Genomic DNA, 26,987 nt, shown 5'->3' with positions numbered 1-26,987 from the left:
ATGCCCAATCCTCTGGTAGATCAGACTGATCCGCTGACACGATCGGTGCCCAATCGTCAACTGGATCAGACTGAGCTGCTGCCACTGTCAGTGCTAGAGCAACTGTCGGTGCTCGATCCGTTGCTCAAGGTAGTACCGATGTGCGAGACAGCGGCGATCATGTCGGGTCTTCTATGATCAGCTTTCTAACTTGACTATGATCCGTGACCTTGATCCAGTCTTTTTCTTCATTTCTTCTAAACGCGAGAAGGACTAATTGTAGCGTTTTTGTTAAACCAAACTGCAGTTCATCATAGGGATTCAGCTTGTACTCAGACAGCAGACTGATCCAATTTTTTCCAGTAATATCAATGATGGACAGTGCCTTCATTACTGACACGACATAAGAAGTCAAACCTGCAAAAATAGCCATGGTAGAGCAAACCAAACGGTTTATTCTGTGGTGGATGTCACATGGGAAAACCTACATCATAAAATTGCTGGAAAAGAAAGAAAACATGACATTAAATCAATAAGATTTAGACAGTAAATCAATAAGATTTACTTGATGTGACACGAGTGAATCCTTACTAGGAAATCAGTATGTTGAAGTACTAAACAAAAGATTGATCGTCCAACTACGGCTGGCATGCAGGGGCCCCTCCTACTCCCACAAGCAGGACAGTCCAAAGGTCGTGACAAATCGTATGGACCGAACATCCATGGGACTGGAAATCCTGGTGGGTGCGATAAACCCTGCAATGCATACAGATATTGGAGTGTAACCATAATTGATAAACCGTCCTCACAAAAAAGATGATCTGGATACTTCAAAATATACAGACTGAATTGAGTGGACAGACATAACATAGACCGTTCTCAGGACTGACCACACACCAAAAGAGGCAGTACTAATAAACAATACAGGGTTCACAAACACAAATCAAGTAGTGAACAATAGTACTTACTACAGACAAGCAAAGTTGCACTAATTAAACTCTGCAGACTATTTCTTGCCACCGACCTACGGGATGAACCACGCATAACTAACTAGGCCATGGACTTCGTGAGAGATGTCTACATCCACCATCACCATCTTGTCAACCTTGGAGAACCTAACAGAGTGGTCTTTCCACTCATAGACATGATGATGAAGATAGGCCGCATCAGATTTGTTGGGAAGCTTTACAAGAACTACACCCTTCGTAATCGAAGGCACATGCAGGAAACTGTTGTGGTCAAGTACAGCATCAAGAACACGCCTGAGAACAATGCTACAGGAAAACACTAGTTCAGGACACGTGGCGACAAGGACACAATAGCTGGATAGTTTAGCAGTAGAACTCATCCCCAGGTTTTCCAGTTCACACGGTATGACATTGAGAACTTCATCTCCACCGCGGACCTGGTTCTAATTCAAATAGAAACAATATTTTATTACTACATCCATTCAGAAATATAAGATGATTTTTGATATTATACTCCATATATGACTACCTATACGCACAGAAATGAGTGAACAAAGACACTAGAACATGTCTTCAAAGGCATGAGAGCAAAGGGATTACTTGCAATGTCCATGACACAAGTTACTGAGGCAAATATACCCTCTTCAAAGGTAGCATTGATGTTCATAAAGTACTCCCTCCATCCCAAAATTCTTGTTTTAGATTTGTCTAGATACGGATGTATCAAGTCACATTTTAGTATTAGAAACATCCGTATCTAGACAAATCTAAGACAAGAATTTTGGAACGGAGGGAGTAGTTGAAAATAATCTATAAGAAATCAGTGTCAACCTCTCACATGTTTTGGTCAAAAGTGGAATTTAGAACCGTCATTTGGCACACTAAAATCACATGCAAGATCACCCAGAAAGTTGTACTACCAGTACTAGTACTGCATGTTAGATGAAAAAACACGATCAAGATCGAGATAAAGATCGTCAACAAGATACATTACCTGCACTTTCTTAACGAGGGATCCCGGAGAGGGGGGCTTGGACAGGGCGATGGCTTTGAGCTTGTCTACGATAGTCTCGGAGGGGTTCTTGCGCTTCTTCGTACCATGAGCCTCGACAGTTTTGGCCAGAGCCATAGACATCACGTCGGCCGGTGATCCAACGTCCATCCAAGAGAGGAAGCTGAGAGAGAAGAGTGAAAGGAGGAACGAGATGAGGGAAAAGCGAAGCAAGTGGGGGTTTTCTTCAAGAGAGGGAGTTGAGAGAGAAGAGTGAAATGATGTTGCTTCGTCCGTCCAACTTACTGCTGGAAAGGAGGGGGTTTTGTGATTTGACGGCTCATTGGGCATTACTGTGGCGCTTCGATCGGGTTAGTCTACCATCACTCTACTACGGAGTAATTTAGTGCATGGCTAGTGGACCCAGGTGCTGGCTGTCCCACACGTCGGTGAAAGTGAGTAATTTAGCGCATGGCTGGAGGAGGATCCGCACGGTAGATTGTGTCCACTATTTTTCTGAAGAAAAGATGATTACAACAAACGTTTCCACTCTTACGACGGAGGAGTGCGAAACACGGCAGTCACTTGAACATACACAGTGCTCCTACTACTAGGCATGTGCAGTGGTTCATACGTCAATACTAGACAATCTTGTGGCTAGTGTAGTAAGATATGACGATAACAAATGATGTTGTGCGTATGTCAACTACTCCTATATGTAACATAGTACTGCTTTTTTGACAGTCCGGTCGAGAATGAACGGTGAGATCAATGTTAATAGAAGTAGGTCTACAACGCATGGAGAGTACCGTGCTACAGTACTCCACGAAACATGAACCATATGAAGCACGAATAGTGTTAGGCAGGGTGTATAAAGGGGAATTCCGTATGAAGGGTGCACGTGATGGGAGCAAAAGTTCCCTTCTTGACCCACTTTTGGGTGTTTGGCAGAGTGCATGAAGGGTGCATGAGTCCACACTAGTAGGTTAACAAAAATAAACAAAGAGGAAACAACTATATTGAGATGACACTGCAACCAAACACACCCACACGCTTTCTGCTACAGTGACTGATCTGCACATTCTGAGTTTGATCCAACGGTCATGTTGCGCCGAGACATGGACATGCCCATGCAGAGGGCGCCTAAAGACCACCGAAGTCCCTCTGCTTCTCGAGGCGCACGACGTTGGTGATGCAGGGGGCAACCGCTCGTAGAGCCCGCTCCCGGTCCACGGGTGCCAGCTCGTCAAAGACGGCGTCCAATGGCACAAATGGATTCCGGTGACGGAGCCATGAAAGGATTCGCCCGGAAACGACAACGGCAGCCTGCAACCCTTCCTTGTCCAGCTCAGCCCCCACCATCGCGCGGAGACGGCTCAGCTCCTCGGAGATATAGGTGATGAGGATACTAGGTCAGGAAGCCGCAGCTCGTTAAAGTCGACCGGGTGGTCAAACGGGTTAGCCCGACGACTGTCATCGTCGTGCTTGGCAAGTTGGTTCACCAAGTTGCTGAGGTGATCCTGGACCTCGTCACGATCGGCCCGCTCGCGCTCCAGCCGGCTCCCCTGACGGCCTATCGTATCTCCCGCTTTCTGCAGCAACGTCGCCGACGCCTCGAGCATCTTTGTGGTGGATGCCTGCCGCTTTTGAAGCTCTGTGAACTCCCGCACATAACGGAGGAGCATGGCACTTCTCTCCTCCTTGAGCTCATGGAGCTCTACGTCCTTGGCCCTGAGCTACGCATCCTTGGCATGGAGCTCCTGAGTCAGGCGCCTCACCTCGGACTCCGTGATCTGCCGCGCTGCCATGTCACCAGGTAGAAGCAATGGGGAGAGGAAGCAAAGGGGGTGAAATAGCTGAAAGGCAATGCAATCTACAGGAAAGCGGAGGGAGCCAGCCGAGGAGCAGGGAATCTTTTGGTTTTCACCACGGTAAAACACCAGTCGACGACTTCTCACATCAGGGAGCAGTGGGTTTTACATGCGGAGTCATCGTGACTAATTGCTGCCACGCCTGCTCCCATATATCAAAAAATTAAAAATCCTGCCAAGCCTGCTCCCGTCAATCAAAAAATTTAAAATCCTGCCGCATCCAAACACCAGAGCAACACCGCGGTGGATATTTAAATTTACCTGCCGGCAAGTAGATAAAAAAAGGGGGAAAACAAATGTGGCGGCGGCCTAGCTAATCGGTCGAACTAGCGAAACGAGCTAGCCACCGTGCTTCATTGATGTACTCGGTGGGAAAGGTGGTCTTTCATGATTTGATGACTCATTTACTTGCTTCGGCGCTACGACCGAGGAGGACCCAGAAAACGCGCTGTAGGGCGTCCCACGTCAGTAAGAATATATGCGTGCACCACCCGGGAGGACCCCGAAATGGCGCGGTAGGGTGTGCCACTTCTCGGCACGGAGGAAATATGTGCATGTAAAAACATACTCCCTCCTTCTAGGTGTGTAAGTCATCTTACGAAAATCAAATAATCCCAAAACACTTACGCACGGTGCATTAACTGCTACCACGTTTCTTGTTTCTTGACATATCAACCAATAAGAGATGAGGGGTGTGCATGCTATTAATGATTTGAGACTACTAAACACGACATGAAGTGGTTAGTTCATTGCATGCAATGTTATTAATTAGCAAATAAACATTAAAGTCTCTCGTTTTCCCCTCCTCCTTGGTCATGGTGACTTACTCACCTAGACGGAAGGAGTACTGTATCAGACGTCGGCAGTAACTCTAGTAGTACCTATGGTTCGACCTCGGGACCCAGCCAGTCGGTCGAAAACACCCCACTAGCCACAGAGCTTCATCATGCAAACATGGCACGGAGGATAGATGTGGTTAGCTTCGTCTCGACCAGCCACAACGTCTCTTGTTCTAGGAGATTCTTCTATTTTCCAAGCTTTGTTTTGTTGTTGTAATAACACACCATGGCAAGCTAGCACCGCTCTTCGTGTGTGCCCGTGCAAATGTTACACAATGGAGAGAAGAGAGATTGAGATCACAGACCTGGGACCCACCAGTAAGTGAGACAACTGTCATGCACGTGTTGACGAGGCACTCCCTCTACTCTACTCAACGTAATACTGTATAAAATCAAGTTATGGGACAAAGCCAACAACCGTTGTTGTTTCAGGCTATCAACTTACGCTTTTTAGTCCAGGTTGCCAGTTCGAATCTCCTCTTCCAGATTTGTTAGTTTTAGGTCCAAATTTGATTAATAACAAGTGGGACCCCCGTGTGTTGTTTTGATATTTCAGTGTAGGATGGTTTTTTTTTGTACAAACACATTGCGCGGTTAGACAAGTAAAGGCACGAGTTACATGTATTTTGCAAGTTGACAAACAAAAATGACAGCAGCATAGAATATCACATCCACCCCGCAGCTTAGATACCATGGTGATACGAGTTTTTACACCGTTGGAAGTCAGATCCAATGGCTTGGGAGTAGTCTTTGTAATTATGCGCAATTTCCGAACTCTCCAAAGGTTTTTTTGCAAATAAAACATTCAGGCCTCGTGTGTGCCGCTGCATCTTCGATCCAACGGCTCCCAGTTGCTCATATTGGGTGCTCCCCGTAGCTTAATTACCCGCTACGATGATATGAGCATCTAGGTCGTTTGATCAGTGATCATATGGCCCATGCATAGTACTTGTACTTTCTACACATTTCCCAAACTCTATCAGCCGTATATTGCAAAAAAATTCAAACCTCCTACTGTGGGCCATTAGATCTCAGTGAACTTGTATCACCATAGAATCTACGGTGCGGAAGCACCTCATATACTATGTGCGAGAAAACATAAGGTGCTATCGTAGCTTGGATGCTACGGTGATACGAGCTTCGAGGTCATTTGATCTGAGATCCAATGGCATCTGAGCAGTCTTTGTGCTTGTAAGTAGTGGCCGAACTATTTTGGGGCTTTTCTGCAAAAAACCATTCGAACCACCGAGGAGGTGTTGGGTCACAAATCCAACGCCTCCGAAGAGCTTGTATCACCAAAGCATCAAAGGTGTGGTAGCACATGATATTCTTACATACAGGAGAATATGATGTCCTCCTTCATCTTAGATGCTACGGTGATACGAGCTTCGAGGTCGTTGGATATGGGATCCAAGGGCATCTGAGTAGTTTTTGTACAAATTGTGTGCAATTCTCAAACTAACAAATGTTTCCTGTTAAAATATTAAGAAACATCATGTGAGCTGCTATATCTCAGATCTACAAGCTCCAAGCAACTCGTATCGGCATATAGCATGTAAGGTATGGGGGCACATGATATTCTCCCGAGGAGGAGGGGTGGGGGTGCACAACCAATCAGTGGTTGGGAGGGTGGGGACAAATATAATCTAAACAACCCTAAATAGAGTTCCACAATTTTATCTAAGGTCGAGGGGTTGACCCCCAACAATCATAGCTCCGCCTAAACACAACATTTGCATGTATTGTAGTACTAGACTTAATATTCATGTTTCAGTCTCATGTTCATTTTAAATATTGAACTGAGGACCATGCATGTCTTACATTTTAGTCCATTTGTTCCTATAAATATTAGTTTTTTTAGAGATTTCAAATGCAGTGGCACATACGGATGTATATAGACATATTTTAGAGTCTAGATTCACTCATTGTGCTCCGTATGTAGTCACTTGTTGAACTCTCTAAAACACTAATATCTAGGAATAGGAGTATTTTTGAATTCGTGTCATACATGCGTGGTTTGGAAAAATAGATGCACTATACTTATTGGATTGTTGTTGTGTTCGTGCGTGTGTGTCTGTCTGTGTGTGTGTGGTCATATGCTTGATACATACAAAGTTTTCTCACCTCCATATTGTTCATCTTTTAAATTTGAATTTGCATTGGAAAACTTACTAGGGATACCATGAAATGTGAAATCCACGTTGAGATCACTATATCACAAACTCACTCTAATTCAACAATTTGTCATAAATCAATTACCACGTTAAGATTAGTATTTGCAAGGAAAATACGAGTATTGTAATACACATAGATTCGTTCGGCAATTTAAAAGGTTCCTTTCGTATTCTCGAATGGTAGGACCCAACGGCGTACCAGCCAGACCTTGGCTCCTGTTGATCCTAAAAAAATAAAAAAATAAAAAAACTGGGCTCGTGTCCTTCGGTGGCATGCGTGGTATGCACATTAGACAACCCCAACAAGTCGAGCCTCAGCGTTTGAAGTCAAAATATCTGGCGGCCAGAATTCCAGCCCTAGGAAATTCCCCTCATGTCCACGGTCCATAATGACTACCGATGAACAAAGAAGGGATGCTTTAGTAAATAGACAGCGTTACCTACCGTGCCGAGCACGGTTTAATTCCCTCGGTCACCGCTCGTCAAGGTCACCCGTCAACTGCAATTGCCTAGTACTACTACTACTACACCAGGATGAGCAGAGAATTGAGCCCGTTTGTTCCTGCCTAGTACTTGAGTTACTATATCAGGCAATGCACTGGTACGGAAGGATTATCCTTTTACTCTGCATATATAACTTGTCTGAAGTCTAACTAAGAAAAATGTTGTAACACTCTAAAAAAATTTATTTGGTTTTTATTATTCTTTATTTGATTTGAAGGGGGTTATTTGAAATTTTGCTAAAAGAGGGGCTCTCCTTTTCAAACTTTTTTTTATGATAAATATTTTTTTTGGAGTTCTTCTTAATGTTTATTTTTGGTCTTGAGGGTTCTTCAACATGTGCTGGGTCAACACAAATAATCTTGGGTGGTTTTAATATTTCTTTTATTAAAAAGAGTTTCTATAAAATTATGGGTTTATTCCTTCCCACTCAAAAAAATAATTTCTTTTGCCATGACCCATGTTGAAAATTTTCTTCCAAACCCACCTCCCTACTTTGGGTCAAGTCAAACACCCAATTCCAGCAAGTTTCAACCTCTTTTAGATTTCCTTTCTATTTATTTTATCCTCAAATCTTTTTCTATCATTTAATTTGGACTCTTGGTATTTACAAAGGAAGTACCAGATCCTTTAAGATTCTGAGCCCAAGCAAATTACCCTAGCTAGTCCTTAGTACCCTCAACCAAGATCCATCAAGATCCACTAGTCGATAGTTCAAATTTTTCTAAATATGCTTGCTGCAAGTTTGAACCGGATTTGCCAATTTTGGTGAAATTCATTCTTTTCCTTCTCCTAAAAATCTGATATAAATCAGGCAGCCTCTAGATGCATCAAGAGGTCACCTCACCAAGGATCAGCTCAAGAAAAATTTTCCACGTGCCCAAAACATTTTGTCGAACAGCTGGCGTGCACTGTTTCTGTCAAAGTTCAGAGTTCAGTGTTAAAGTTTCTGTCGTCAGTGTCATTTTCTTCAGAGTCGCGGCGTCAATCTCGCCAGTGCTCGCTCTGGCCTCTTGCTCCCTGCTCCTTCTTCTTATCCATCGCGCCGCACAGTCGTTTGGATGGGCACAAGCATCGATGGCGACGTGTCTCGCCAACGTCGGCGTCTTCCGGGGTGGCAGAACCACCCGTGGCGGCTAGCAGGGGCTAGCCCTGCCATACGGTGCCGTCTAGTACTGCCCACACCACCAAGAGCTGCCGCGTGGCCGTCCCCTTCCCCGTTCGTGCTGCAGCACCGTCGCCGTGGCCTGAGAGGCGCAGAGCGCGCTCTCTGCCGACGACGAGCCCGTGAGGCCGTTCCGTCGAGAGACTTGGAGTAACGCCCAAGTGAACCAAGATTAGCCTCGGGATGGAACCAGTGGACCAACACAAAGCTTCACAGTCACCTAAAACCCCCGTCCAGCCTCTGCCTCGCCGTAATCGCTCGCCGGAGATACGCCGTTCTCGGCAACCGCCTCGACCGGCTATAAAAGGAGGCCTCGAGCTCGTTCTCGACCCAGCACTGCCCCTCCACCTCTCCAGTACTGCGCCCAGCTACTAGGAGGACCTCGAGGAGGCCTTCTTCTCCGACTCCGGCCGCCCCGATCCGCCTCGGACTCAGGCAAGATCCTCCCTGGTGAGAGCACCCCCGCCTCCCGTACTGTGCCAGTAGCTTCCTAGTGCATCCACTCCTCTAACCCGAGTCTCCATCACCGGCCGGACCACCGTCCACCGGAGTTAAGGCCTCCGTCGACGTGGTGCTCACCGACGACTAACTCCACCACCCACAAACGCGGGAGCGCTCTGTGAGTCCGTAGGTACCCTCCACTCCCCCTGCCTCGTCGTGGATCGACGCCGGCGACCACCGCAAGCCTCGGGCGCTGGCAGGACTCTGTTTTAATTTTCAAACCTGACGGGTCGGACCCCCTCGTCTAGCTTTTCTTTTTTTTGAAATGTTTTCTGAAAACGCCTTTGAGCCAAATACGCTTTCTAACTGAAACGTTTTCTGTCTTTTTCTAAACTAGCCCCTGGAAAGTTTCTGTTTCATTACATATTAGTCCCTGGACTAAAACCCTTATAACTTTTAAACAAAAGAAGATTTTGAGTTGATTCCTTTTCTGTCATCTTTATTTTTCTATCTAGTTCTTTATCATATTTATTTGAAAATAATTTGGAACAACTTTTATGCACGCACGGTATTTACGTTAGTATCTGATTTTTTTATAACGTAGATACCGAAGGAGGTTACGGAGCCGCAAACTTCACCGAGCTAGACTCCGACTACTCTGAACCAGGCAAGCATGTTTGAACCTTTGATATGATGAGTATTTTGCATGTTTGTTTGAGTAGTGTTATCATGGCATGTTTACATAAACATGAGTGCATGTTATATTGCATGCGAGGTAAGCTACACGTGAGCTTCGAAACTTGATGTGTTCAAATGATGGTGAGATAACCTGATCATGTGGTGGCATGATAGGTTGCAAGCTGGTATTGTTGTAGCATGCCAGGCTTATGCCAACCGTTTAACTCCAGTATTAACGTGGATCAAGTCATGTTCCCGTTCATCCCTTTTTTTGTTCTACCACATGTCTTCTGCAAAGAATGCGGTCTAGTCAGTTGCAAACCTCTTTCCTTGTACACACCAAATAGAGAGGCTGTGATGAGGGTTCCATGGTCCTGGATTAAAGCCCGTCATCCGGTCAGGGGGCATGGGTGTTTCCAGTTGGGACCGAGAGGGGGGGCACCCCTTAGAGCGCGCGATATAAATTTGATCCCATGCTACTCGAGGTTGTGGCCTCCCCGTCTTAAGGATTTTCTTGAACGTTGCCTAGGGTGATTCCTGGCAGTGGAATGTGGAATGGGTGTGTACTAGTTAGACGTGTTTCTTCTAAAATACTGTAAATGGAACTAGTCCTTTGTGACTACGGAAATCCGTTGGCTGTGGGTAAAGAGTACAAACTTTGCAAAGTCAAACCATTCGAGTAACCATGTCCATGGTCAAGGACTGTGACCAACATATCAATGTCAGTGTCAGTGTCAGTCTCAACATCTGTCTGATCGTCAGTCTCAGTGTCAGTTTCAGTGACAATCTCTGGCTGAATGTTATTCATGTGGATGGACTAACCCGTTTAATATTATGTACTGAGTATTTCCTTGGATGATTTAAATTCATGAGCTACTTGAATTCGAATTGTGAAATATAAGCCCTTTATGTGATGTCCCTTAGTCGTCTGACTGTGGCATTCTATTCTCATTATTTACTTTTGATATGTGCCCTTTATGTGATGTCGCTTAGACGTCTGACTGTGGCATTCTCGTTATTTACTTTTGATACAAGCCCTTTATGTGATGTCGCTTAGACGTCCGATGGTGGCATTCTCGTTATTTTCTTTTGATATAAGCCCTTTATGTGATGTCGCTCAGACGTCCGACTGTGGCATTCATGTTATTTACTTTCATTATAAGCCCTTTTCGAGATGTCGCTTAGACATCCGACTGTGGCCCGCACTATCATTTACATTTCAATATAAGCCCTTTATGTGGTGTCACTCTGACGCCCGACTGCGGCATGTTAAATTTATTTTTACATTTCGAGGAGTCAGTTCAGACACCCGATCAGTCTTCAGTTATTTTATTGGGATTTCGGGAGGACTACCGCCTGACTTCCTTTTTATTTAACATGTCGTGCAAATTTATTATCTGAGTGTGCATTACTAATCTTCTCCTGCGCATCATGTTTGCATTTGTTATATCTTATGTCCAAACTGTCTTGCGAGTACATTCAAAGTACTCACCTGGCTTGTTGATTTGGCCAGATATTGACGAAGGCGATCTTATGGATGAAGAGTACGATAGCGAATCCGGCGGCTAGAGGAGTCCCAGTCAGTCCGGTGTGATCCTGGAATTGGTCACCTGTATCATATATGCTTCCGCTACCCAAATAAAATCATCGAGCCTCACTCCGGCGCTCGATGAGCTGTAAGATTTAGGAGTCATGTCACCCACGTCACTGTGACATATCCACCACCACTTTTATTACGAGTCAGTAGTTATGCCACCATACTCCTTGTGTCATATCCGCCTTTATGTGTAATATCAGCGTGCTTGTAATAAATTATCGAGCAGCCTCAACTCAACCTTTCATAATATTTAGTACTACTGGATTTCTGTATCAAGGATTTTTCTACTAGTAAGGAAGATTTTCCTATACTGGTCTGATGAAATGGTCGATTTTTCAATAAATATTTTATTGGAAAACCAGTCCTGACAAATGTTTGACCAAATCCTTTCTTAAGAAATACAACAGGACAGATGTACTGCTTGAAAATTTATTGCATGATGCAGGTTATGATATTTTTTCGAATCCTGCATCTTAAATTTTAGTAAATCCAAAAGTGAGCATGAAGTGTTGAAACTGAGCATGGTCATGTGATATGGCACAAATATTACTTTGTAAGTTTTTTCTTCAATTTGAGACAAGCTGCTTATGACAAGTTGCACAAATGAAGAGCCAAGGTATTTTGGCACAAGGACCTATCACGTTAAGGCGAACGTATTCACTATTGAAACCGTGGGCGTTTCGTGCCGCCACGAGTCCCCGCTTCTCATCGGCAGGTGCCGTCCGAGCAAACGTGTGATGAGTAGACGGGAGGCGTCCGAGAAGACCGCTGCGCCGACTGACAGGGAGGAGTGCGAGAAGACCGCTGTGCAGGCTCACCGGGAGGCGAGCCCTTCCCAACTGCTCCCACTTTTAATGTCGCCGGCGCCGCAATTTAAAATCAACCCCGCACTACCCGGTATCGCTAAAATCTTCTCTCTTCCTCTCCAATTCTCCTGTCGTATACCTCTAACTAGCCTGACCTAAACATACGCCATGCTGCATCACGATGGTATGCCCTTAGTGTTCTAGTTTCCTTAGGAAAACACCCACCGGAGTCTCAAGAACATAAGGCGCTTTGGGACAAGCTTGAACTGGCCTTGCGGGAAGACACCGTGCCTGTCCCCGCTCCCGTCGCCCTGACTGTGCCAGTGCCCATCCCCGTGGCATTGATGGGCTGTGAGCCGCACATTGTCACCGAGCTTGATCCCATGGGGTTCCATGAGGTCCCCGCCGACTTTCACGCGCCCGTGCACCTGCGAGCGCCAGCGCCTGTGCGTGCATTGACGCACACTCCCATGCCGGTGCCCGTGCACTGATGTGCGCGCCCGTGTCGGTGCCTGTGCACATGAATGTCTCCGCCGCACCGTTGACAGCGCCTGTCCCTGCGCGGGTGCCAGTGCCCCCCTCAGCGACATGGATGGCCACCGTCGACCGCTTCCTTGCACCAACGTTAGTCGCCTCCTCCCTCCAATTGACTCGCTCTGAAGTCCAGAACATTTTGGCCTTCCTTGAAGCTAGGCCAACGTCCAGGAGTACGCCAACAACGGCGCAAGACGCCTCCGTCGCCGTCGGTCAGTGGCCCGACGACACACAGAGCACGGCAGAGGAGCCGCTTCCCACCACAAGATGCCCCCGCCGCCACCGCGTAATCTAAATTTGCTATGAAAAACGTTCGGATTGCCATGCTTAAAATCCGAACGTTTACCATTTCCATTTATTTTATATCGATTGTCGTATAATTTAAAGTCAGAGTCAGACTGAACGAAATCTATGGTTTGATCGATTGAATGTTCTGCTAGAGCCGTATCAAATAAAATATAAAACATCATCAAGCCACATGTATACCTTGTGATCCAACGACCTAGACTGCTTCAATATCGTGCGCTCAACACATTTAGCATGCAGTTAATTTCATGCCAAAAAAGTGCTAATCACATAATAACACGCAGATAATATCCTACTTAATATCCGCATGCACTTAATATACTTCCAAATTAACGTGCATTGCACGTACACACTGATTACTGCTGCTATTACATGAAACTGGTGCCGTGACTTGTGAACGCGTCCAGATATGGTCAACAGCAACATCGCCCGCAAGTTCTTCGTGTTTACCCGTGCGTCTAAACGCAGAAGGGGAGGAGAGAGAGAGAGCACACATGGAACCCACCAGTAAGTGAAGGCGAATAGTACTAAAAATAATATTACATGTTATCCATTAAATAGGCTGTGGTAATATAAAAACATTATGTGAACAAAGCGGGGTAAAACAAACATTGTTGTTCTATGTATGTTGCCTATTGACGTGCGGCTTGAAGGCCCGGTCGCATGTTCGATCCTCATCCTTTATTTTTGAATTTGTATATGGGTCCAAATGTGTTTCATGACATGTGGGCCCCTCAGTTTGTAGTTTGTAGCACTTTAATTTGTGGGTCGAATTTTGTTCCATTCCAAGTGGACTATCGGTGTGTAGTTTTGTACCTTATTTACAATAATTAAAGAGAACAACATAGTTTTTTGCAATAATACCATGGTGCGACGTTGAAGGCGAGAAAGGATGTGCAAGAGAGCGATGACCGAGCCATAGGGAAATCAACTAGGGGAGTTGCGGGGGTTGCAACGGTGTTTGGAGTAGTTGTGGGCCGAATGCTACGAAAATATAATCTAAACTGATCGGAATAAATGCCTACACAAATTAATCCAAGGTTGGAGTGCCACTTGCAATGTAAATAGCTCTGGCTTTGCGAGGGATGGAGAGGTAGTAGCTTCAATGCGTGGAAGATACGGTGTGAGAAAGCGAGGTCAATCGAGAGACATATAGATAGAGAGACAAAGTGAGTGTGGTCCGACATTCATTGAATAGATATATATGCTATCGAGAGATATTGTCCGATTGAGCTTTTGGCAAGGGTGAGGGCTATAAGATAGAGCTTGAGAGATGATCCAGTCACAGACGTGTAGATATATTTTGTTCGTGGGCGGAAGCAAGGTCAATCGATCACATAGGGTCGCCGTGCGATCGAAAGAGTGAGATGGGTTGGAGAGAGTGACCTAGATAGACATTGTGCGTGAGAGAGTATACAGTGTGAATAGGTCGAATTGGGCTCAAACATGGTGATATATCATTTTTGTCCGAGAAAGAGCAAGGTCAATCGAGACATACACACACACATAAAGAGAGAGAGAGAGAGAGAGAGAGAGAGAGAGAGAGAGATTGAGTGAGGGTGGCCCGCCATGAGGTAGAAAGAGTGGCGGCGGCTTGGATGGACTGACCTAGATAGACAATCTGCGTGACACAGTATAGAGTGTGTCGATCGAGGCCCGAACAGGCAGATATATCATTTGTTTGTGAAAGAAAACGAGGTTAAACGAGATTCAGATAAAGAGAGCAAGATTGAGCGAGTGTGGCCCGCCGTGCGGAAGAAAGAGTCAGATAGTATCGAGGGAGTGACCTAGATATACAACGTGCGTGCGTGACCACGAGAGGTTGGGGGGCCTAGATAGGCAATGCATGTATATAGCGCGAGAGGGCGAGAGGGGGAGGGGGAGAGAGAGATAGAGATCAGCATGGGGTGAAATGGTGGGTGTGTGAGGTAAATACATTTGGTAACAGAGTGGAAAAAATTGGGTGTGTAGTTGAGAGACTTAGAGATGGAAACATGGACAGAAAGAATGAACGTGTGTTGGAAACTGATAGCTTCCTAAGGTGGTAATAGAGGAAGATTGACCGATACATGAAGTATGTAGCGCGCGTGTGTGTGTGTGGGGGGGGTGTGGTTGAATAGACATAGTACGAGACTTAACATCGATGTTTCAATTTGGTGTACATTGTAAGATTTGTACTGAGGACCATGCATACGAGTAATTATTTCGAATTTGTGCCATACTAAGTTTCAAAAAGTTGACATTGATTCAATTTGTTGTGCTTTTTTGTAGGCCATATGTTTGAATCCATACAAAAGTTTTCTCACTACCATGGTGTTCATCATATACATATGAATTTGTATTAAAAAAGTAGCGTGGATATAGTGAAATGCGAAATCCACGTTAGAATTGGAGATCGCTACGTGACACACACTCTAATTCAAATAACTAATTATGTGACACACACTCTAATCCACGTTAGCGTGGATACCATTTCAATTTTTTTCAAATAACTCCTCATTAATTATTTTATAGTACTCCCTCTGTTCACTTTTATAAGACCTTGAAGACAATTTAGACAATGTGCAAAACAGTTCATTTTAAGTTGTCTGAAATGACTTACAAAAGTGAATGGAGGGAGTATCTCATTTCGAATGACTAATTATTGCAAGGAAAACACGAGCATGGTAATACATACAAATTCGCTTGCAAATGAAAGAAGATTCGTCTGCATTCTAAAATGTAGGCGCACGAGGCAGACCAGGGTCGTGTCGGGGTGGACGCTGCTTCAGTGCCTTAAAGACACATGCCTTTGGGTCACTGACATGTGGGACAGCCACCTGTTGGTCCCACATGTCATGGACACAAGGGCAGGTGCCTTAAGGCGCCAAAGCATAGTCGTGTCGGGGTGGTCGTGTGTTTCGGGCGGAAGTGTAGCACCCAGCCACCCACCCCCCTCCTTCCCCCACTCCCTCCCTCGTCCCTCCCTCCAACCCAAAAAAAAGGACAATGACAAAATAAGTTTGCTCTTCCACGTTTCGGATTGAAATATCTGGCGGTCCCAATTCCAGCCCTGCAAAATCTCTCTTCTGAACCCTCCCCTTTCGCTCCCAGATTGCTCAAATCCCTAATTCGCCGCCAACCCAAGCAATGTTCGAATCGCCCCTCGTCTCGTCTCTTTCCCCACCTCTGTGCTGAACGACGACGATGAAGATGACGGTCGCGCTTCACCACCGCATTGGACCTACCTCATCTACGCCCTCGTCCACCGCACCGGGTGGTCCACCGACAACGTCGGTCGCTGCAACCGACGTGCCTCACAGACACCAAGTTCCACTGCATTAGGTGAGCTTCACCGATGCCGTCTCCCAGCTCACCGGGGCTACTTCACCCAACACATCGTCGCACCTCCGCCCCTCGGGGCCGTTGGGGCTTCACCACTGGTCTCGTCCACCGCATCGTAGCGCTCCACTTCCACTCAAGATCTGCATCCGTGCATGGCCAGCCAACGCCAGTGCATCACCCTCAATGGTTCTGAAGTGACCCGCACTCTAGCTAGGCGAGCATGCCCAAACACCGGCCCAAACTAAGTTTCCACACATCACTCCCTTGTCCACTGTTCTGACGATGTTTGGATATCCTTTCACTGCTCTCTTAGCTTACACGGGTATGCAACTCTGACTTTAACTCTTATTTCTTCTGGAGATATCATCTAAAACAAGCAAATCAATTTTTTAGCGAAGCATGATGGTGCTACGTGATCTGGTACACATCCTGCACACCCGTATAATCTTGTAAGTATCTGTCCTCCGGTACAACATCAAGGTCAATTCCTCTTATTTGATCAACCATTCGCCGTGTCAAAAATGCAGAGGGGGATGGAAGGAGCACAAGGCCTGCACATCCAAGAAAGTGGTAACATGGACTTGTACATGGAACATCCCAAGCGCAAGCAGAGCTGCAGTGAGCCTGTACAACGAGCTAGCACAAGTCACTGCATTTCATTTAATTCATACTGACATTCATATATGATTTGTGTGCATTGGCGGATCCACGAATTCAAGTTACCTGCGGCGAACATTTAACTTATAAAATACAAAGGCACTTGCACTCCGGAAATCAACATAACTTGAGAAATGTGAAGCTACATGCACTTTGAAAACCAGCTAATGATCCAAAGTAGTTCAGATTATAAATACTAAATGATGCAAGCACCAAAAAACACAAAATGCAACATGGTGTACAAGGACTACAAACATGGTCTGTACCTGCTTGAATTATTCGTCTCTGGCTGAAAATATCGAAGTGTAATTGCACCTATAACGAGTGCGCAAACTACATGTCAATATATCTATCCTGCACAAGTATGCCAATAGTTTCAAACAACAGATTAGAAAAGTATTTATGCTATGCTGTCATGATACGGGGACTTTCTGGTAGATGGCCTCGACGTTTCCTCAAGCTATGAAAATGCACTATAATTTGCTTGTCATCAATGCCTGCAAATCTCTGTCTCTCTCAACATAGTAGATCATCATTAGACACTAAATACTTTAATGAGCTTTCAAAATGCTTGCATTAGATCCCTCATTAGACACTATATGTTCATCACCAGGAGCATGTAAAATCTTTGCATCAAATCCTTCATTAGCAGTCTGTTCAGTAGACACTTCAGGCTCAAGAACAATATGAGCTTGTATGTTTGCATTGGAAACTTGATTAGATACATCAGATTCAATCAGTTCAGTATTGATTGGGGGAGTTATAAAATAAGTAGAAATTGGTTTCACTTTCTCATAGATTCCCTACATACAAGCAGTTTTACAACACCGTCAGGTTTAACTATTGGCCAGAAATTGAAGAGTTGAATTACCTATAATCAGGGATGTGATGTACCTGCTCATTGCGCATGCTACTCTTGCAAGCTGCGACTATCCGTTTGCGCAAGCTCGATGCCATGCCCGTGCTGCCGCCGTTGCCTCCCACGCATGCTACACCCAAGGTTGGATCTTCATCTTCTTGTCCTTCCGTTCACTTGAAGCCTGGCGACCGCCCTCCAACAAGGGCGCAAGGAAGTGTTGTGTCGGTCTGTCCAGCGGCGGCTAGGTTAGGAGCGAACCAGACTGGAGGCTGGAGGAAATCAATTGGGATTTTTCCTGCTGTCGATCGATATGGGAGGCGCTTGTTTGGGCCGCGAGCCTGCTATATGGCCTGCCTTGCATTTATGTTATTGGCCCATCCAAATTGAAACATTTTTCTTCATTTTTTACCATGCTTGCTCGTGCGTTGGGACTAACAAAACTAGCCTGGGCCAACCTGGACGACTCAAACTAGGTGCACACTTTCTAGCCACCTGAGCCGGCCGCCCATACCAGCCCCTATGGTGGCGTCGCCCCTTTTTGCGTGTATGATTGGGTAGTGAAAAATATTCCAATGGCGCTTTTGATTTAACCACAAAATGGTTGAATTGCTTGTTTCAATGAACTGAGTTCGCCAATAATGTGAAGGATATCAGTCTTTTCATCCTATTGTACATTGCTTAGATCTCGATATGCCAAAAGTAATCACATGAAATATGCAGTAAAAGCCAGTGTGATGTGTGTGGCTACAACTAGTCTGACTACACGTCCTCATATAACATATCAAGGACGCACCATCTTACCAGATTAACCATTCGACTTACCAATGTAGTGTGGGAAGAAAGAAGTATTGGGACTGCGTATCCAAGCAATTGATGCCATGGACTCCTTCGTACAACCTTGTAAGCGAAAAAAAAGTTGCAGTGTGCCTGTACAAAGAACTAGCTTCAGTTCAGTTAGCTGCTTCTCAGAATTTTAGTTAGCCACTTATTGCAAAATTGTTCAATTACGTTGCATGGATAATTTAGTTTGCTACTGATAATGCCACAGCCTGTTAATCATATTGTAGACCGTGCCTATATATGTGTTTGATACTTACTGTTAAGAATTACCTGTTTGCCTTAACTTAAATATCTACTTGTTTGTTTAACTGCTTTGCTGCTGCAATAGCGGGTTACAATGATGTTAATAACTACTTTTCAGCATCCAATTGAAACACTTTAATTCCTTGTTTGTTTAACTGGTTTGCTGTTATAGCTCCCAGTTGAGATGTTTTGCTAACTTCAACTTTTCTGAATCCAATCGGAACTTTAATGGCAAAACAGGTTAGTCCCAGATCAAAGAGCGAGGTCACCATGGACGTTGCATCATCCCACATCAGTGGCACCGGCCCAACCGTGCATTATGAATGGCCAACTGCTGATGCTCTAGAGGCTAAACTAGTGGTAGAAAGAGATTCTGCTTCTGCACTTAGAGATGAAGTTGACATGTTGAGAAAGCAAACAGCACAATCACAAGCAGTACTCAAGACAACCATTAAATATTTGGTGGATTTCAAAACGAAGCAAGCTGAGACTGACCAGATTGTTAAGGTCCTGAAGGAAAAAAGGAAATTAAATTCCTACTTGGTAAATCATAAGTCAAATGTTCTTTCCATCGTTGAATAACCTTTGTGTTGTCTGTTCATTTAATCAATCAAACCATTTGTTTTAGAGATCTTGTAATAATTGATTTTTTTGGTTTTTTGGTTTGTAATTTTATTTGAGCACAAGTCTGTATTAATCGAAACGTCTCGGAGACATTTGATTTGGATTTCTCTGCCAGACCTACAAATATGCCAATCGGGCTGAATGTGTATTCAACAATAGTAGTAGTATAGATGGACCATAAGTGGCACGCATCGGAAAGGGCCAAGATGCTGGCTAAAAAAAGGATGTTGTTGTAGCCAAAAAAAGTACAGCTGCCTGGCTTATGTATGTTATTGATATTATTGATCCATATACTCTATAAGTGTTTATATGTCTGTTAGTTCTGTACATTCTTGGTTGATTGACTCGGTATTTGAATCTTGATATATCGCTTGCGTACATATCTAAATGGGAGTACACATTATGCTACGTGTGACATTTGAGTTGGACATGAAGTGTTCCAAATATACGAATTCACCTTAAACTGGATTCTAGCTTCTAAATTTGAGTATCGACATTTGTAAACCATATTCATATATGACAGTGGAATACATCTTTGTCGTCCTTTTGAAGATATATAAAAATACGTAGAATGATTTATAAAGATTGATATAGGAATACAAAATGGATTCGAATTTAGTTGCCAGGGTAAACGTGGATGCTTATTGTCCCAAAATTCAAAAGAAGCGGCAAAATGTCCACTCCCACACCGGCTGCCCGAAGCCAACTGTTTGGGAGATGGAAATTACTGTCTACCCATTACACGGACAATCCATCGGCCCGATTTCCACTACTCTAAATAGGGGTAGGTTAGTAACTTCAGTTAGACGTGACACGACCGCCTCTGAGCCCATTCCGACACGGTGGGCGTCAAACATGGGCAGCAAAACACATTTGATTCAAGCTCGTCCGAAAAACCTCTGTTTCTCCCCCATTCCCCATTCATACACGGTGGGCGGCAAAACAAACTCGACTCTATTTTCAATAGGGGCAGGTTTGTAACTTCACTAAGACGTGACACAACCGCCCTACCAGTCAGCCCCGTTCATACACCATGGGCGCCAACCATGGGCGCCAACCACCCTCTCCTCGCCCGAAATCGCTCTGGCCAAATATTGGCGAGATGCGAGATTACCGTCCTATCCCCAACCGACGAGACGTCCAAATTTTAAACGGGGGCTAAGTTTGTAACTTTCCCATATTTCAGACAGGCGCGTCCCAAAAACATGGTTCCCCGTACCTCTCCCTACATTTTCCGATTCATACACCGTTCGCGCTAGAACACCCCATCCCCACACCAGCCTCCGTCCGCCACCCCATCCATCGCCGCCGTCCTCGACCACATCCATCGCCACTGTCCTCCACCATGCCGGAGCGCCTACCAAGAACATGTCGTCCACTGCTAGATATGGACGTTTCTCATCCACGACGGTGGACCAATAGCCTTGCATCGGTTCTCTCGCTTCATCGGCGCTGTCGTCCTCTTTGCTGGGGCCTCTCACACGACCTTCTCTTCCACCGCAACGGGACTTATCCCCCGATGCACCCATCTACCGTCACAGATCTGCTTCAACGCCACCGACAGCCATCGCACCCCGGATGCCTACACGGCGCCGCAAGAGAGGTGGTACTTCATATATCCTCAACTTTTTGATCTCAACCAGAAAATAGATCTTAACTTGGTTACTCTACTTTCTTTTCAGCTCTTAGAATTTAGTTCTTAGTTCGAAGCAAACAATGGATGCTAAATGTCATTTCTTCTGTTTGCAGCTTCAAATCTGCCATGGCACAGCCATAATATGGTTTAATTGATAATGCTTAGGGTTTAATTGATCATGTTGGTTCCGTGGTGGTTTCTTTAATAGAAATCGGAGGGGAAACCCTCTTTTGCTAAAAAATATGCTTAGAGTTTCCCTCTTTTATGATCACTATACGATCAGAATACGTGCTTCGTGTCATAATAACACTGCTCCACCCATCAAGCTAAACAAGCTTAGTTGTTCAAATACGAATCTAATATTATTAAAACAGAGTTGTTTAATTGGTCAGCTAAATGTTCCTAAATTAGTTTCAAAAAATGCATGTTCGCCGCTTGGGTGTGTATCTCTACAGGGTGCCCATGGTGGGCCGGCCCACCCTGGGATTTTGGGTCGTCCTAGGCCCCAATTCCACTTTGTTCTGCTGCGCGCTTACGATCTCTACTCGACCCAGTCGCCTGCCTCGTCGGTGACTTGGCATCCCCGGACGGCATGACTCTAGGAGGAGACGCCGGACTAACAGGAGGCTAGGAGCCGCTCGCCCAACAACGTCACCGCTGCCCGGGCGCGCCGCCGTGCCTACCTTCCCAGTCCGTTCAGGGCTCAGGCATGCAGCACCCACGAAGACAACCCGATTAATCCTGAGATACTTCCTCAACACTCAGCAACCACTCCTCATCATCCATTTTCTAATTGATTCATTACTCATTAGGCAAGGCTGTCATTAGGGTTTGTTGCGTGCTCAGTGCTACCTACACTTACTGGTTCAGATGTATTTCAAGTAATCTTTAGTACCTCTGAAGTTCACAGGGTTTTCAAAATTCCATCCATCGGAATAGACACTAGTCATTTCAGATTGTTGGTCGTAGTGACATTGACCTAGATTACTACTGCAAGCCAGGTTTGTTGACAATTTTACTTGTCTTTCTTACTCATGTGATATAATATCCAATTATTCACGTCGATTAGTTGCAAATAATAAGTGCTAGACAAACTTCTTCATTCAGAATTTGGATGGTCTCTTACTGCAGTTACAATTCTGCATACTTGTCCTAGTAAGCTCACAATTAAATGACTGATTTACTACATCTATGCTTGCCTTGTCATATTTGTTGTCAATATTCTTTTAGGGTGGACCACCCTATTTGTAAATACTGTAACCGTAGACATGAGTGAATAGTATTTCTCTATGTGATCTCTTCCATCAGGTGTGCAACTAACACTGCATTGTATAGAAAGAAAGTGTCATTTCCCGCTTTTACATAGGTTTCGATCTTTTACATGGAATACAATCTGCCTACTTGCTTTGTGTCGCACCACCAACACTCCACCCTTGAAGCTAAACATTATGCCGCTCATACTTGCTTAGTTTATTTGTTCAAATACGAATTTCATATGATTCTAATGTTCCTACTTCAGTTTTGAAATGTGTGCCTGCCTGTTATAGAGACATAAGGGGTTTGTATTTCAGTTGGGGGGTGAACTTGCATATGCAGGGGTTTATAGGGAGACACTCTTCGAGTTGAATCCGCACACTTTGCATATGCATTCCATAGATAATCTGACTAGTTTATTTATTTTCAGATTCTAAACAGCATCATAATGATTATGAGCTTGCACGCATGAAAAGAATAAAGCAGAACAATGCCATGGCTATCAAACTTGGCATTAAGGGACTGAAATCAAGTCTGGATGCAATGCAATGCAAACGCTCTCCACCTACAGATCCTAACAGTGATTCTGAGCTAGAGGGAGACCTAAGTCAATGTAGCTCCCTAGTGGAGGAGACAGTGGAAGATGCACTATCTTATTCACCCATCAAGGTACTTGCTCTAACTTTCCAAGGTTACATTGCTCGCACATATCTTGCAACTGATGCTTTGCATTGCTTCTAATTTGTCGAACTGCCATTAGCTTAGTTTACACATCATGTATGTGAATACGCTCTGCCTATCCATTTTTAGTACATATTCGATCTGTCATCATACCATAATTATCCATTCAAATGTTGTTCTTGTGTATCAGGCGTTCAAAAGGAAGAGGGCGATTGCTGATCATGGAGGAGCACAAGCAAAGTATTTGGAAAAGCTAATGGCACCTGATAAATCAAATAGCCCATTAGGTGTAGTTGCAATATCACCTGACCCACAAAACACCCCAAATCTAGCAGACTCTAGCCCTTCTACACAGGTCATTTCTGATGCCCCAACTCAGCAGACCCCAACTGCAGCAAACAGTATGATTATGCCAGTTGACATAGCACCAACTCTACGACGCAAAACCCCCATTCCAGCAAAGAGTACACCAAATCCAGTTGCCAAATCCCTTTTCCAACCAGAGAGAGCCCCAATTGCAGCAAATAGGACCCATGTTCCATTTCTTCCCAGTTTAGAAGATGAAGCTTATGTTGTTGTCAGGAACTTTGTGCGCATCTTTCCTTCATGGAAAGATTATACCGCAGACACAGAACAATTTCCAGTCTTCCTCCGCAACTTATGCGTAAGTAATGTACAAATGTTATTCATGGTCATTACTGCATATGTTTTTGATGACATAAGACACAAGACTTCATTCTTTTAAATAGGCGAGGAGCAAACTGGATTGTGAATACGAGCAAGGGTTGGTTGCACTTTTCAAGCACTCGTTGATGAAGTATCGTTCCTACCTGAGGCAAGCGAACTTCGATGGAAAGCCTCTGAACGAAATTTCTATAAAGTCTCCGGTGCTACATTTATTCGACGGTGACTGGAATAATCTTGTTACACATTGGTCTCGGCTGCAGCGTAAGGTACTGCCTATGCTATCACATCACAATTTGAACTATATTTCTGCATTTGCCTTAATGTCTCACTTGTACGAAAACTGTTAGTAGAAGAACATTCAATCTGAAGGGACCACAGAATCTCGCAACTATACTGCACCCTGCATTGCTCTTGTGAGTACCTCTCGCCTTGTATGACCATACTTACTTTCATAGTTGTTTGATTATGTAGCATCACTGCACATGTTAGCCTTGTAATCGTCCATTTGGTGGACATTATAAGATCCGTATGGACTCTTACATAAATTTAGAATCAACCCAATGCTTTTGAAGAGGTTTAGCTCTGCAGTCCTCTTGTAAGGATTGAACATGGTCTATCACTTTACTTACATTAGTAGCTACTCCCTCCGTCCCATAATATAAGAACATTTTATACAGTACACCGGTGTTCAAAACACTCTTGTATTATGGGAAGAGGGATTTGTTCATTGTGTAGCATTCTGCATCTTATCTCCCCTGCCCACCATTTACTAAAAAAGATCAGGTCTATATTTAATCTTACCAACAAGTAGAATATAGACAATGCCAGTGCAGAAGTGTAGCCCATTGCTCTTGTCAGTACATTTTGTCATGTAACGCTCTTCCAGGGATTGGTAGTTGATTATGTAGCATCAATCTGCATCTTATCTTCATTATCCTCTATCCCTTCCAGTATTATCATATCTATAATTACTCTGTACAAAATGTAGAGTACAGGCAATGCTTATGAAGAAGATTCTGTGTTGAAATTCTTGAGTTATCCTTCCCTTGACATGGAGAAGGGCATTATAAAGCCGGTGTTAACTGTTAATGTAAGTCAGTCCTTCTAAAGCCTTTATCCTCAACTGATGTTTAATTTTCTCATACTCCCTATAGTTTACTGCTGTTTAGTTTGCTGTTTCTACCAAAATGCATGTTCGCAACAACCGTAAGTGCTAAGTTTTACTTGTAAAACCAAATTCCTTATTCATACCATGCACATTACTTAATACTCCTTATGTATGCTTTTTTTGTGGATCTATAATCCAGTGTGTGGTGAAGCAGCCCATGTTTGCACCTTGTCATCTCCGGTTTTATCTTACTGATGTGGCTGATGATATGAACAACATGCCATGCATTATGAAATAGATACAATGATTTTCTTTGCCCTTCATCTATGCTTGTTATGTTGAAATGGTAATCTAGTAGTGTGGTGAAGCTCCCCGCATTATGAACAATGCCAAATTATGCTATTGATATTTTGAACTTACTCTTTATTTTCTAATTTGAAATTGGATGGAATTGACAGCACAGTTATCATCTTTGTTTATACACGTGCAAAACCTGTCATCTCTCTGCTTTGTTTCAGTGTGATATGCCTGGTGGCATGCACAAGTCTGCTGAAGGCTGTGAGACAAACCCAACATATATTGCAGCAAAGAAGGCAAAACATCTTGAAGATAGCGAGACAACCCCAAAGTCTTGTCTTGATGCAGTGTTCAAGTTACTTGAGACTAGCAGTCAGACAAGCTCACAGAATTCGTGTTCTGAATCAGTTCGACTTCTTCAGTCCCAAGTTCTAGCAGAAAGGCATTCTACAACTCAACTTCGACTTGAATTCCTATCTCTAAGAAAGATTGCAGAGAACACCAATGAGAACCGCATTTCTAAATAGCTACACCTGGAAGCTATGACCGACATGCGAGGCCGGTCTCACAGCCTTGCTCAGCAGCTTGCACAACAGTTCCCCGGCAAGGCTAACCTTTCTTGAACTGTCTTGGAAGTGGTCTTGGTTCAGTATTATTTTGTTACACTTTTTGTAATCCGCTTCTTCATTGCGCTTTATGATCACTGGTGGCGAACTTCAATGCCCAGTGGATGGAATATACCTTAAATCCTTTACTATAAAGTGTAGGTTTATTCTTAGTTACTATGCCATAATTTCTTTATTGTATAGAGTAGTTTTGTTCTTATTTCCTACTAGTTACTGCCATCATTCGCTATCTAAAAAAAATCAGATGTAGTCGACCAGGCCAAAACATTTGACTCTAACGAGCCTGGTTTTTAGCGGGCCACATTTGGGTCGGCCTGCGTCTTTCTTTGGCCTGAATGATTAGGGACTTCACACATTGAGCCAGGCCCAAACTTACACCGGCCTATATATTAGTTGGGCCTTTTGTCGACCCAACGCTTAGTTTGACCCATGTAGCGTTGGGCCATTAACAGGCTAAATATTATACTGGCCTGTTATGGCCGAGATGAAACCACGGGCCTTTAGCAGGCAAAAATGCATGTTGGGCCTCAATTTTCACTAGTCTCGACGGGCGTTGTCGGTGTACTAATGTAGGGGTACCCTAGTATCCCGAACTTGTGCACGGGCAGTTGCAGCACCCCGCGGCAAGGCTTGCCAGGTGACCGCCAAGGTCCTCCGTGGTTCCTTTGGAGCCATTCAAGAACAAAGTGTTCAAGCCAAGAAGACAAGGCCCCAGGAAGAGGAGCTTGCCGGGAAGGCCAACCAAGGCATCTCAAGTAACTTGCCGCGACGCGCCACGCGTCCCGGCAAGGCCCGGTGAGCGACAAGCTTCCGGACGCGACAAGCCAATGACCGCGGCAAGGCGCTTGCCGCGGCAAGCAACCACTCTGTACCCGTGCTCCAGCGCATCCACCAACGTGTCGCCCTGCGGCCTTTCTAGGCGCGCGTGGCAAGAGGCTCTGTAGCCAGCGGTGCGAGGTGGCAAGCGACGCTGACAAGACTGCCATCGTGGCGAGTGGTGGCATCCCTGACGGTCCCTTCTTGCACTGTTTGGGCGACGCAGACGGGCATTTAATGCCTTTGTCCCCTGCCATCAGGGTTAGGTAGGGTACACTGTACGGGTAGTTGTACCAACCGCAACACATTTTCCATTTTTACCCTTGTCTGCGTCGCCACCTGTCGGTGACCCCTTTAGCATATAAAAGGAGGCCCATGCGCAACGTAAGAGAGGGTCGGTTCGAAACCAGAAAACACTCTCACTCGGTCTCGTTAGCAGCTCGTGTGTACTGTAGCACTCAGCGCTCCCGAGGAGGAACACAATA

The sequence above is a fragment of the Triticum dicoccoides genome, chromosome 4A (genome assembly GCF_002162155.2).
Source record: "Triticum dicoccoides isolate Atlit2015 ecotype Zavitan chromosome 4A, WEW_v2.0, whole genome shotgun sequence".
Lineage (NCBI taxonomy): Eukaryota > Viridiplantae > Streptophyta > Magnoliopsida > Poales > Poaceae > Triticum > Triticum dicoccoides.
This window is presented reverse-complemented; position numbering follows the sequence as displayed.